Source organism: Bos indicus, chromosome 11 (genome assembly GCF_029378745.1).
Source record: "Bos indicus isolate NIAB-ARS_2022 breed Sahiwal x Tharparkar chromosome 11, NIAB-ARS_B.indTharparkar_mat_pri_1.0, whole genome shotgun sequence".
Taxonomy (NCBI): Eukaryota; Metazoa; Chordata; class Mammalia; order Artiodactyla; family Bovidae; genus Bos; species Bos indicus.
The window spans coordinates 103,346,743-103,357,575 of record NC_091770.1 but is presented as its reverse complement, the minus strand read 5'-3'; the positions used below and the strand labels follow the sequence as shown (position 1 = coordinate 103,357,575).

The 10,833-nt window shown below is 61.8% G+C and overlaps 1 long non-coding RNA gene across 2 annotated transcripts; it reads left to right on the top strand.

Annotated features, from left to right (window-relative positions):
• The first annotated feature begins 390 nt into the window (after window positions 1–390).
• On the top strand, window positions 391–10,831 carry LOC139185881 (uncharacterized). 2 transcript variants are annotated; one of them, XR_011569493.1, is made up of 4 exons: window positions 391–1,736; window positions 2,563–3,007; window positions 8,627–8,737; window positions 9,639–10,831. It is a non-coding gene; the product is annotated as an uncharacterized lncRNA (long non-coding RNA). The 2 variants fall into 2 exon arrangements; XR_011569492.1 differs by having other exon boundaries at window positions 400–1,736; window positions 2,859–3,007.
• The last annotated feature ends 2 nt before the right edge of the window (window positions 10,832–10,833 follow it).

Genomic DNA, 10,833 nt, shown 5'->3' with positions numbered 1-10,833 from the left:
GAGCCCCTGGCCCCAGGTCCTCTGGGCTGTGTCCTTCCCTGCTGCCGCCCAGCCCTGGCTGCCCAACTCGGGCCTGAGACCCCATTAGAGCTCCATGAGGACCAGGCCCCCACCCTCCAGATCCACGCAGAGAGAGGGGCTCAAAGACGCAGTGCCTGGGCACAGACCGCTGGCTCTGTCCCTCACGGCGAGTTCCCGGGGCCAGGCGCAGCCTGCGTGCCTCCCCCGCCCTCCGACAACCGCTCCCCCTTCCTGCCCCGCCCCCCTGGCTCTGGTTTCCGTGGGCGCCTCCATCTGCCACTTGCAGGCTGGGCCTCGTGCATAATTCAGGCGCCTTGGAGAGGCCCCAGCAAATGCGCGCAGAGGAGGCCCGACCAGCCCGATCGGATGTCTTGACATCGGACACACGAGGAGCAGGACGACTGTCCTTTGCCCTGTTTGTGCCTTGGTGACCGTGGGCAGGGAGCAGGGCCGGGGTCTCTCGGGTGTGGGGGCTGTGCTGCTCCAGGGGGCGCAGTGGTGGGCTCGGACCCCAGCCCCGCCCCTCCCCTGCCGGTGGCCTTGATTGGGTGACCACACCCCAGCCCTCAGGCCTCACTTTCCTTGTCTATGAAATGGACCCAGGGCAGCACCTGCCTCGTGGGGCTGGCGAGGCGTGAGGATGACCACCGAGTAAGGGCTGCCCCCAGGCACGGCCATCCGTGGCCCCTGGAGGCCCAGCGGCCAGCTCAGCACGGGGCTGGAGTCCTGGAGACGGGGCCTGAACCTGGGCAGCTGCTGCAGCTCTGAGGACGTCCCCTCTGCCTCCCAGGCCGTGCCTTCTCGCTCAATGAAACTGGAGACGTGGTTCCAACCACTCACATCTGACTCCAAAATGAGATCTCAGACATCGGTCTGTGGCACCCAGAACCCCTAACCCCTGACGGCAGCCACGCAGCATCTTCAAGGGGCGGGCGGCTGCAGCCACCGAGCTGAGTCCCGAAGCCTGTGCGGGCTCCCCTGGAAGTCTGGGCTTCGGGGTCTTCATCCCGGCCCTGCCAAGGGCCACTAGGGGACGGGCCAGCTCACTGCCTCCCTCTCCAGGGAGCATACGGCGCAGGGGCTGACCCCCAACCGGCCTTCCTGGCCTGAAGCTCTGGTCTGATCACCTCAAGGAGCTCTTGGCCTGGACAGAGGATCGGGTGGGGGCGTGCTTGCTCTGCATGTCCCCCCATCTGCGGCTGGCGGATTCCAGCAGGACCTTGACCTGGCCACACGATCCCAGGACCCCCAGGCTACAGAGGACCCTGCCTCCAGGACCAGAAAGCCACCCTGATTGCATCCCCACTAGACACTCGGTCCCAGGGGAGCACAGCCAAGCAGAGCGGAGGGAGAGAAGGGGTCAACTGTAGAGTGACCACCGTCAGGACCCCTGCCCCCTATTTCTTGCCAGGGTCCCCCTTGGACAGACCTTGTGCAGGGGCTCACTCAAGAGCCCAGGAAACCCTCCCCGCCATGCCCGGGGCCTGAGCAGCTATTCCTGGGACGTTGCCCCCCCGCACATGGCAGCCCAGGGCTCAGCTCCTCCCAGGACCGCCCTTCCTGCGTGGGCTCAGGTAACCTGAGCCTGCTCTCTGCTGCTGCTGCTTTTTTAAGAAAAGAGGGAGCCCTCCCCTTCAATAATTGATGCGCAGCATTAACAATTGACCTGGAGAGCATCTGGCAGGTGGAGGACTTTTCACTCTGGTGGCCACCGGGTAAGGTTCAACTGACTTTGCAGAGGGAGGGGGTGCCAGCCGGGTGGGGGCGGGCCCTGAGCTGTGCCCCCTCGCTGCCCCCGCCTCGTCCCCACGACGGGGACAGCACCTGTGCCACGTGGGGCTTCCTGGAGCAGGGGAGTCCCTCAGCGAAGGGGGCTGCTGGGTGCCTGAGCTCAGACAGGTGCTAGCGGTGCACACACTCCAGTGTCTCACACACACATGTGCACAGTCACACACGCACACACGCAGGCATACTCCGTGTACACTCACGCACCGCGCACAACACACACACGCACGCTTGCACGCGTGGGCACACCCGTCCCGTGAGCACACTGCAGGTTGTGCGTGCACGACCTTGCTTGCACACATGCGTGCACTGACCCCGAGGCACACGTACGTGTACCACAGACACGTGCACAGTTCCTCCTGGAGGCGACCTGCCACCTCTGCTGGCTCCAGGGGTGGCAGGGACTTCTTCCAGCTCAGGGGGAAGGTTCTTCCTGATCCCAGCCTGGAGCTGGGAGAGGGGACCGGTGGTCCTGCCTGGGAAGTGGTCCTGGCAGACCCACCGAGCAGCCTCTTTCCTGCGGAGGGGACCACCTCCTGTGGGTGGGTGGCTTGGACGCAGCCCTGGGTGGGGGAGGGCTGGGGGGCCTGGTGACTGCAGGGCGCTTGCAGGGGCCACAGAGGCAGCCAGACCTCTGGGGCCTGGGAGTGGGGTTGCAGCCCTCTGGTCCCCAGGGAGGGCTTCACACACACACACACACACACACACACACACACACACACTCTCTCTCTCTCTCTCTCTCTCTCTCTCTCTCAGACCCATCAGAGTCCAGCGTGGGGGCACACTGAGAATCCCCTCCCCCTGAAGTGGCTGCTCTCGGGACAGAACGAGCTGGCACCTGAGCCCTTTCCTCTTGTTTCCCTTCATTTAATCCTCACGACTTGGCATCATCAGCCCATTTTACAGCTGAGAAGACTGAGGCCTGGGGTAGGGAAGAATTTGCTCAGTGCTGCCCGGCTCCAAGGGAAGAAGACCCTCGAGAGTCCCTGGGACAGCACGGAGATCAAACTAGTCCCTCCTAAAGGAAATTAACCCTGAATGTTCATTCGCAGGACTGATGCTGAAGCTGAAGCTCCAATACTTTGGCCACCTGATGCAAAAAGCCAACTCATGAAAAGACCCTGATTCTAGGAAAGATTGAAGGCAGGAGAAGGGGACAACAGAGGATGAGAGGTTGGATGGCATCACTGACTCAGTGGATGTGAGTCTGAGCAAACTACGGGCATTGGTGATGGACAGGGAGGCCTGGCGTGCTGCAGTCCGTGGGGTCGCAGAGAGTCGGACACGACTGAGCGACTGGACAGCAGCAACAACCCGGCTCCATCCCGGTGCCCACGGTGCCCAGCTGCCCGAGTCCTCATTCTTACCCCGCCACTGCAGGCCCCCACCAGGTCACGTGGGCTCCAGGCAGCCCAGACGGCTGGCCCACGGGGCCGGTCTCTGCGTCCGGACCACTGTGGAACTCAGAGCCGCCTTCCTCCGGAACTGGTGCAAATCCCCCTTGAGCTCTGCCCAGGGTCCGCGGGCAGGGGCGCACCTGTGGGCTGAGGCTGAGGTAAAGGGGCTGCTCCAGAACTTCCTGGACTCAGGTCCTAGGTCTGGGAGTGATGTCTGTGGAGAAGAGATGGAAGCGCCACCCCCAGAGTCAGACACACCCCTTGTTTGGGGAGAAGGAAGAACTGGAGGGGCTGGGGGAGCCCGTTTGCATCCTCACCCCAGGGACCAGGAATGAGCGGTCAGGAAAAACAGGCCAACCCCAAGCGGGAGGCTCGGCTGGCACCTCCGTATTCCCCACCACCCCAGGCCCTGCCCCACCCAGGGGGCACCTCTGACCCTGGGCCCTGCAGGACTTGCCCTCCAGCAGCAGTGGCCCCACCCGCTGGCCCCCAGCGAGCACCCACCTCCCCACTCCACTCAAGTCAATGATTTCCTCATTACGGAAACGTCCCTTAATTGTCCCTAAGTTACTGGACTTCAGGGGACATCTCCAGTCGATGTTTCTGCCGATCTTGACCCTGGGCGGCAGGGCTATCTGAGCAAGGGGACCAAGCTGGCCAGGCTTCCCAAGGAAGCTGCCCCCTCCCCCAGGAACTGACTGAAGCCCCCCAGGTGTGCTTCAGGATGGGGGTCCCCAGGTGGCCACCAGGCCTGACCACATAGCCCCGCAGGTCCGTGTCCCCACGTGTGTGATGGGGCTGTGGTCCCCAAAGCCGCTGACAGAGGGAAACACGCGAAACCCTCCGTGTCCCCTGGTCATTTCTAAGGCTCTCTGACCGTGTGTGCCCCAGGAGGGGCTTTCGGGTGCCACGTGGTTGAGATCGCTGGAGGCCCGGCCTGTTTGGCAGAGGAGGGTCTGGTCTGGGAGCTGAGGCCACTTGCCTGCCCTCGTCCATGTGTAATGTCAGGACTGGGGTCCGAGTGCCCGGCCAGGCTGGCCAAATGCGCCTGCTCATGAAGAGGCATCTGGACTGTAGTTCTGCAACCCCACGAAAGGGCTTGTGGGCAAGAGGTCTCGGCGGGGCAGGGTAAGCTTTCCAGGTTTCCTAGGGTGGGCACTCTGCGTGCACGTGGCCCCGCACCCCCTTCCTCAGAGCAGAGGTCTGCAGACCGTGGGTCTGGGTAGGGAGCAGAGCCCCACTGTGAACCCACCCCAGATGGGACCTGTGACCCAGGGGCATCTGGGAACTGCCCACCACCTAGAAGGGGCGGGGTGGGCTTCTGTCGGGGAGGGCACCACCGCGAAGGCCTGAGAAAGAGCCTCCACTCAGATAAAGGCTCCGGGTCCCCAGACAGAAACTGGTGTTTTTGTTTGAGCTCATCATCACCCACCCCAACGGGGCAATCAGAGGATGGGCTGGAGTTGGTGGGCAAAGAGTAGATGAGCCCCTAGCTCTGCACCCGTGGAGGGGTTGGGGCGAGCCACCCTGGGGGAGAGGGGTCCCACCTGGCTCCGCACATTCCACCAGCCTCACCTGGCTCAGGGACTCTGATTTCCCGCTAAGTGGTCACACTGGGCCACAATCTTTCCAAGTGATGCGCATGTGTGGTGGGGGTGGGAGCCTGTCCCGAGAAAGCCCATCAGGCCTTGACCCAGATCTCTGGTGGGGAGGGACGAGGAGGTGCGCCCCTGGGCCCTAGACGTGGAACAGGCCTGGCTGGGAGACCTCAGGGCAGAAGGGAGTCCTGCCAGTCCCCCTCCGGCAGGGTTGGGGCAGAGGGGAGGTGGGGCCACTTCCTGCCAGGGTCCGTCTCCTCTCCTGCCCCTGGGTCCACCCCTCTGGCCGGGCTCCCTGCACACCTGAAAGAGGACACAGAACTGCAGAAGGGCGTGCCCACAGGACTGGAGGCGCGTGGGGGCCTGGCTCCCAGCCTCACCCGCGGGGGCGGAGCCAGGACTCCCTGTCCAGCAGCCCTCTCCAGCTTCCCCTTTCCAAGATGGCTGGAGACCCTGGGGTCTGAAAGGCAGCCTGGCTGCCTCCAGTCCAGGGGAGGGAGCAGTGGCAGGAACCAGACCCTGAGCTGCAGGACCACCACCCCCTCGTGCCCGGCCCATCAGCAAGGGTGACCCTGGAGTTTTCAGGAAGGCTCCCACCTCTTGGTGGCTCAGATGGTAAAGCATCTGCTTGCAACGCCGGAGATCCGGGTTCGATCCCTAGGTCAGGAAGACCCCCTGGAGGAGGGCATGGCAACCCACTTCAATATTCTTGCCTGGAGAATCCCATGGACAGAGGAGCCTGGTGGGCTGCAGTCCATGGGGTCACACAGAGTCGGACACACCTGGGTGACTAACCCTTCCCCTTTCACTTCTCCACGTCTGCGTCCACACGCTAGGGCCGGGGTGCCAGGTGGTGGTGCCCAGCAGAGGCAAACAAGGGTTCCCACCCTGCTCGGCCCCGAAAGAGACATCACCAGGACCCCTCTTCCTCGGTGGCCGGCAGGCAGCCTCTCCCCAGACCTGGCCCAGCAGCTGCCCCAGCGAACCAGACTCAGAAGGGGCCCTCTCCTCCGAGGGCATCTGTGGCCTGGCCTGGCCTGGGCCAACTCGGTCCTTGGCCAGCCTCCAAGGTCACTGGGGGTGGAGGCCGCCTGGGACTCGTGGAAACATGAATAACAAGTTTAGGTTTTTTTTTCCAGTTTTACAACCTGGATATAGGCTTTCAAACGGCCTCACCGCCCAGAGAGGTGGGGGTCTGGCTTTATGAGGGGAGCGGGGCTTCCCCAGGCACGCACACACTCCCTGCCTTCTCCCCAGGACTCCCTCCCCAGGGAGCCTCTGGCCGTGAGCGATGATGCTGGGAGGCCCAGGGTCTGTCCCTTCGGCTCATAGAATAGTGATTCTGGCCTCCCTCATTGATCTCTCTGAGATTTTAAAGCAAATTTTATTTGTTTGGGGTTTCTAGTCATTAAGTTAAAACCAGTAAAATAGAACAAAATCAATACCTGTAGGATGCAGCACAGCCCGACGATGTAAAAGAGGCAGAATAAATTGCAGCCAGGATTTGAGCTGGGGGAAGGGCCCTGGGCACATGTGTGGACGGCGCACGCCCTGGGGGATCTTCCCCGACCTCAAAGGGAACCCATGGGGTTGGTGGGATGGAGTGGGTTTCTTGGCCGGGTGTCCTCAAGCCCTCTGTTCACCAAAAATTCAGAAGCTGGGGAATGTGAGCGCGTGACTCAGCTCCTAGGAAGCACTGAGCTTTGCAGATGGTGCCAACCACACAGGCTGCCCACTGCCTGGGTCCCTGAGGAGGACCCAGCCGGGACATGGCCCCACCCTGTGCTGGTCTGACCTGCCGTTCACTGGGCACCACCCTCCAGGGCTTTATCCACTTGGGCGCCTGCCCCCACACCCCTGGGAGGAGGGCACCAACTTGGCTGAATGCCTTGAGGTGGGCACTGGGCACTTGACCAGAGCCAGATGAGGGCAGGACTAAGCTTCAGAGCACAGAGATGACCACATGGATGCTCCCCGACGCTGCAGGGCAGGGACTGATGTTCTCAGACACCACGTGGGATGGGTGGGGCCAAGGATGGCTGATGAGCTGTGCCAGGAGCGGGATGGGGGAAGGGGGCACAGGTCCCAGCAGGGAGGAAAGCTGGCTGAGTCCCTCAGCCTGAGAGTTTTCAGAAGCGTCTCACCCAGGAGCCACACGTGTGCCTCTGTCCATAGGAAGTGGCTACAAAGCCCACAGCCTCTGGGGTCTAAAGCTTAGCGGCTTGCAGGACAAGAGGGAAGGTGGGCAGGTGGCCTGGACCCAGCCTCTACTCATAACTCACACACTGTACAATTCGCCCAGCTGGAGCGCACAGGTCAATGGTTTTTAGTATATTCACCAAAGTGAGCAACCATAGTGTTACGTGCTAAGTCGCTTCAGTTGTGTCCGGCTCTTTGCGACCCCATGGACTGTAGCCTGCCAGGCTCCTCCGTCCATGGGGATTCTCCACGCAAGAAGAATGGAGTGGGTGGCTGTGCCCTCCTCCAGGGGATCTTCCCAACCCAGGGATCGAACCGTCGTCTCTTGCGTCTCTGCAACGGCAGGTGGATTCTTCACCACTCACCCCAACGGGAAGCCCGTGCCACCATCAGCAAAGTCAATTATTGAACGCTTTGAATCATCTTGAAAAGAAACCCTGGCGCGGGCTCCAACGAGGACGGCCTGGCAGGCATTGTGCTGTGTGAAAAGGCCCAAGCGAAAAGATCAGTCCTGCGGGACACACCCCTGTGAGGGCCTAGAGGAGTCAAACCCAGGGAGAGAGGAAGGAGACGGGAGTGGAGGGTGGGGTGGGTGGCAGGAGGGGAGGGGAGCGAGTGACTCGTGAGGACAGGGCTCCAGTCTGGGGAGATGCGAGACCAGAGACAGACGTGGAGATGGCTGCACCACAGCGCGTGCATGCCTGAGAACCCCGAGCTGTGTGCTCGGAGGAGGCTGAGGAGGCGGATCTTATGTCATTGTACTGTACAACAGTGTGAAAAATGATAGAAGGAAAGAAGTCTCGCACCTATTAGCTCTCACCCCAGTACCCCATCCCTCCCAGCCCCTGGCAATCACTGGCCCACATTTCACACTGAATGGGATCCCACAACACGCGGCCTTTCATGTCTGGCTCCTCTCGGTCAGCGTCGCGTTTCCGAGGTCCATCTGCATTGTAGGGGTCGGGGCCTCATCCCATTTCATCACCCAGTAATGTCCCCCCAGTGGATGGACGCCGTTCTGTTTGTATCCGCTCATCACATGATGGACATCTGGGTTGTTTCTGCTCTGACCTTTGGACATAAAGCCACTGAGGTCACTCGTGTGCAAGCTCCAGCGTGGACATGTGTTTGCAGCTCTCTCAGGTGTGGCCCCGAGAGAGGAACTGCTGGGCAAACGCTCCGTCTGTGCTACAGTGTTGCAGGAACCCCCGGAATTGTCCAAGCCCGACCTCTATTTTTTTTTTTTGACTGCGCTGGGTCTTGCTGCACAGGACCTTTCTCCAGCTGTGGGAGCTGGGGCCACTCTCTGGTGGGGGCGCAGGGGCCTCACATCGCGGAGGCTTCTGTTGCTGTGGAGACAGGTTCTAGGCATGTGGGCTCCGGCCGTTGCAGCACGTGGGTTCCAGAGCGCAGTGCTCAGTAGTTGCGGGGCTCGGGCTTAGCCGCTCCGCAGCATGCGGAATCTTCCCAGACCAGGGATTGAACCCTTGTCTCCTGCATTGGCAGGCAGGTTCTTAACCACTGGACCATCAGGGAAGCCCTCCAACCTCTGTTTTTAAAAGGTAGTTTCAGGATTCATCCTGATTAGGGGGGAGCGTTTCCCTTTACAGCTGTTCTCACTGCCAGGAGGACCACTACGTATCGGACAGGAGGGTGACCGGAACTTCGAGGTGTTTAGAAATGAGAGATGGCAGCCCCACGCCCTGCCCGGGACAGTCCAGGTGCCTAACCTCACAGGTGAGCATGGGGCCCACCACTCCTGTCTTCTCTCAGACCATGAATGGAGTGTTTTTTGCTGCAACCACAACTGGTTATCTTGCCTCCCCTGCTCCCCTTGGCCATCAAGCCCCAGAGCCGCCATCAGCTGGCACTCTGCCCTCTGGGGGGGTGCTCACCGTGGTGGGGTCCCCGCAGGGCAGGCCCACTCCTCTCTCTTGCACTGGGAGAAAGCCTGGGGCAGCCGCTCCACCCAACTCAAGGCCCCTCTGAGTCAGAGCACGTGTCTTCCAGGACCTCTGGCGGAGACACCCGCCCACCCCCCAGGCCAGGCATGCGGAGGCCAGGGTCCCTGTAGGCCTGTGTGCTGTAGAGTCTCTAGAAACCCAGCAGGGCAGTGGGTGCGGGAAGCGGGGGCTGCCCGTCTTTCCCGTTAGGAAAACTGCCTGATTGAGGGGAGCCCCCAGCTTGGATGGGAATCTTCCACCGACAAAACCTAAGTTGCGTGTTGCGGTGGAAAGAGGGTGGGGGGAGGGGGGAGGGAGGGGGTAGCTCTCCGTCCATCCAATTCCAACCCAGCCCCCTCCCGAATTCGGGAGCGTCCAATTCCAACCCAGCCCCCTCCCCGGAATTCGGGAGCGCACAGGATGGAGGAGTTTGGCGCTCGGATTCCACAGAAAATTAAATCAATTACCAAGTCTAATAACGAACCCCAGGTTTTTAATTAAAGGAAGCTTAATTAAAGGGCGAGCCCAGCTCTGTCAATGCTCTGATCTGGCCCAGGGGGGGCTGGGAGCATCTGAGGAGCCCACGTCGGTGCTGCTCAGGGGGCGGGTAATGGACGGGCTGCCCGCAGCGGCCGGGGTCAGGGCGTGGCGCTTCAGGACAGCAGGTGTGATGACGGAACGGTGTCGCCCTGCAGACGCTCAACGTCTCCTGGCCCAGCTGGAAAGACCCTGGAGTCGCCTGGCCATTTGACAGAGGAGCCGAGGCCTCCGAGAGCCAGCGGCAGCTCGAGGTTGCAGGGCAACCTCAATGCTGGGCCCAGGGCCCCCGGCGACCGAGTCCGGCCAGCCCCGCTTCTTAAGGCGGCCGCGTCTCCTGGGTCTCATTGGCACCCACATCCAGCCTGGTCCTTTATGCCTACAGCTCCCTGCAGAGCCCCAGGCAGGGTCCCCCTCCACCCACTCATCGTCCCCTGCCCATCTGGGCTCCTCATGCTCTCCTGGCCCTGAGCCCAGCGTCTTAGCCATCAGCAGAAGCAAAGTCCTGGCCTGGCCAGAGCTGTAATGCGCCCATAGAAGGTCTGTGCCAGAGTCTGGACGCTGGGTACCAGCCCCACGGGGCCTCAGACCGCCCACTGCCCCACCCCAGGCACTGAACTCCACGGAGGGAGTGGGAAGGGATGGCTGCCTGGGCGGCAGGGGGCCAGGGGAACAGGCCTGGGGGCTTTGCAGGGGTGCAAGTGGAGGCTTTACTTCAGAGGCTGGGGAAGGGCCCTAGAGGGCCCTGGGCAGAGAGTAGACTTGCATCCAGTCATCCAGCCATCACAGAACTGTGCTTGTGACCTTTCGTCTCTTCTGTAAATCAGAGGTTTAACAGTGGTGTTTCCTGAGGTGGCCAGGCAGATCAAAGATCATCCTGGGCAGGTAATGGATGGGAACTCAAATCAAAGCAGCCAAGTTGACTAAGAGGTCCCAGGAGTGCCCCTCCAGACCCTTCAGTCCCCGCCTCCTGGGCTCATGACCTCAGGAGGCGCATGCTGTTTCTGCTGAATGCCCACTCACCGTCCCGGGCGGCCCCAGGGCCTGGAGCAGGCCCCTCACTCTACATCCTTAGCACCAGCGGTCTGATTCCAGCTCACAGTCCCAGCTGAAACATCTAGAGGGAACCCAACCTCCCGCCCTGATGGCTTTGTGCATCCAGCTGTGGGACCCCTGCAGGAGTGGCCAGGCCACCTGCGTCCCTCCGGCCTCTCCCTTCCCCTGTGCAGTTCCCTGGCCCCCTCCCCGCCCCGTCCTCAGGCCCTGGGCTCAGGAGCACGTCTCTGCACCCCACCCAGGCCCCCAGAACCTCTCTGAGCTGGAAACGTCCTACCCTGGGCGTCAAGAACTAAA